The sequence below is a fragment of the Podarcis liolepis genome (assembly GCF_965112155.1).
Source record: "Podarcis liolepis genome assembly, chromosome: 8".
NCBI lineage: Eukaryota > Metazoa > Chordata > Lepidosauria > Squamata > Lacertidae > Podarcis > Podarcis liolepis.
This window is the reverse complement of record NC_139560.1, coordinates 77,528,961-77,532,186: the sequence shown is the minus strand read 5'-3', so window position 1 is coordinate 77,532,186 and position 3,226 is coordinate 77,528,961.

Sequence of the window (3,226 nt, the reverse complement as noted above, 5' to 3'; positions counted from 1 at the left end):
AAACCAGAAAACTGCAGAAAGAATTTTCAGTTGCCTGACTCTATGCTTTCAAAAGCATGGTGCACACATGCCCTGTTGGTACTTAATGTGGGAATCTTGTAGATACTAGGAGAGGATATATTGATTTAATAGCATCCTTCCTAACTCACCCTTGTGAGTCAGCAGCAGAGTGCATTCCCCAATGCACTCTCTTGAAATCTCTTTATTTAAGCAATCCATTCTGGCTTCGTTCAGATTGTGTTTGGTTCCTGGTAAGTCCCCTATTATGCCTCCTAAAAAGAATAAAGACACAAGAAGCTTCTTTTAAAAGTATAACAAGAAGTTTACCCACCTTCAGTTCACAGTTGGATCCCTGAAGGTAAGCTGTAGCTTAGAGTTACAGATACAGTGTGGCTTACATCCTTGTAAGGCGGTGCAGTCCAAGAGAAGAAATGGCTTCAAGAGAAAGAAGAGTCAAAGAGAGAGAGATGGCTGCATGACCGGACCTTTTGTTAGGTCTGCAAGGGTCACGCCCACCTACCTGGTCACATGCAGGGAGAGGATGCTCCAGACCAGGTGTAACAAGAAGTTCAACTGGCTGGATCAACACCCCCCTGTCTGTGTCCACTCTAGGCAAACAAGGAATGTTGTGTTTGACTGCTACAGCGATTACATCCCACACTTAACTGGCATCAAAGTATCAACAATCAGAAGAAGAAGAAGAAGAAGAGTTTGGATTTGATATCCCGCCTTTCACTCCCCTTCAGGAGTCTCAAAGCGGCTAACATTCTCCTTTCCCTTCCTCCCCCACAACAAACACTCTGTGAGGTGAGTGGGGCTGAGAGACTTCACAGAAGTGTGACTGGCCCAAGGTCACCCAGCAGCTGCATGTGGAGGAGCGGAGACACGAACCCGGTTTCCCAGATTACGTGACTACCGCTCTTAACCACTACACCACACTGGCACCACAGAAGGCAGAGACAAATGCAAAAGGGAGTGCCTGTGGGTATAAACCAGGGGTCAGCAAACTTTTTCAACAGGGGGCCGGTCCACTGTCCCTCAGACCTTCTGGGGGGGGGGGACTATATTTTGAAAAAAGAACAAATTCCTATGCCTCACAAATAACCCAGAGATGCATTTTAAATAAAAGGACACATTCTACTCATGTAAAAACACATTAATTCCCGCACTGTCTGTGGGCTGGATTTAGAAGGCGATGGGGCCGGGTCTGGCCCCTGGGCCTTAGTTTGCCTACCCACCAGTTTTTCAGAGGTGAGAATGCAGCGATGGAGTGCCACAACTGAGAAGGCCCTTCCACAAATTGCTTCATAGGGGGTTTAAGCTGGCTCCATTACTCCCAGTAGAGCCTTTAGATATCGTAATCACCACCTATGTGAAATATATATATGTTTACTGTATTTACACTGTGGGGAAGGAAGGGGGGGGGAGGAGGGTACCAAGGCCATTCTTTTATAATGTGAAAATTGCAAGATGGCTTGAAAAATGCTTGTGATTTGGGTGGAGAACCTACAGCCTTCCAGATGTTACTGGACTACACATTCCATCAAACTTGACCCTGGATTAACAGCTAAATAATGCTGAAATGTCAGCTAGCCCTTAATTAGATGTTTAGCACTCATGGGGAGCAGAGGCACTTTTCTTTCTATTTCTGATATTCAGGCTCTGAGTGCCATTGCTTATGTCTCCAAAACAGCAACCCCCATGCACAAAAGGGATGTGTCTGCAGGCACGGAGAAATCCCAAGGTTTGCACAAGCACAAAAAGAAAAAGGAGGGAGAAAAGTCTCATGGGCCAAACCCTTCCCCAACAACCCAATGAAGACCGAGGATGCTCACTGGCCATAGAATGCTAGCTGACTGTTGGAGGAGAAAATGGAAAACTGGGGAGTTGGAGGGGAAGGGAAGGGAGTGCCTGGAATGCTGAAGAACACCACTCTACACAGCAAAATTTTGTTGCGGATCCCACTTGTCCTGATTTTAAGGCTGACATGTGATAACATGAATATGCTATTTGAGCACGATGGATTCAGGCAACCATGTCGTGCTTGTAAAAACAGAACCCATGAAGTATCTGTTTTCCCAGATACATTGGCAAAATTGTTAGACTGTGCTAATTTGTCCTTGAAACCAAACTGAGGAAAGTGTTATGTACCATTGATGAGGCCATTGGCACAGCCAGCCTTCTGATGTTACCAGGCTTGTTCTTGGCTTGTTCCTTCAAGCTATGGATTTCTCTTTCCCAACAGTGGTACCTTCAGTTTGTTGGTCTTTAACCTTTCTTGTTAACAGGAAGCATAATGTGTCTCAGAGCCAACTTTGTTGCTATAATGTACTGTCCTGGGAAGCATTTTCTTCTAAATTATCTCTAATGATCAAAGATCCAAATCCTGCATCATCTTACAGTTGATACCCAAAGGCCAGCAACTTTTCACAAACTGTTCAATACACTTGTGTCTTTTGAAGTTTCCCTTATAACTTGTGCATAATGATTGAATTGTGATCCCAGGTTGTGCTTGCAGCACGCAGTTTGAATTTTGCTAGCTTCTCATATTTTTAAAGATGATTTCCCCCCTTGCGTTAGAAGGACTGGCTTTGGTACTGTAAGGCGTTAAAAGCATCATTGGATATTTCCCTCTTTCTTAATATTAAAGAGGCATAAACCATCATCATCACCATCAGCAATAACATTTTAAAATGGGACTAAAAGTGAGACACATAGCAAGGTATAAACAAAGGAAGCATGTTACTAAAGATTGTATTTTGTCTGGTTTTCTGTGCTGTCATGCAGCTAAACAGCAGTGAGGCCACTACTGGAGGGGGCAGCTGTGTGACTCTGCCCTCCCATGCCATTTACCATAAATGATGCCACCTCATAGGAAACTTCTAATCATTTTCAGGGCATGGACGTCTTCTTTGGCCGTAAGCTACGTACTTGAATTCCCTGTGTACACCTTTGAAAATGCACTCATACAGTACGTGCTTCCTACACACAGCATCCGGGTGTTGCTGCCCCGGCAATCTGTTCTGTGCCACTGAGTATTAGGGAAAGATTTGTTTTATACTGAAGTGAAGTCAAGTAGGTGAAAATGCTTGTGTTGGGTATGTTTGTATAAAGCCTACAATCTCTCAGCTGCAAGGGACTCGTGTATTGCTAGAGGAGGTTACAAGGGCTGGGTTTGTGCCAAGAGATAGATTTGCCTCCTTGTTCCCCCCCCTACAGAAATGAC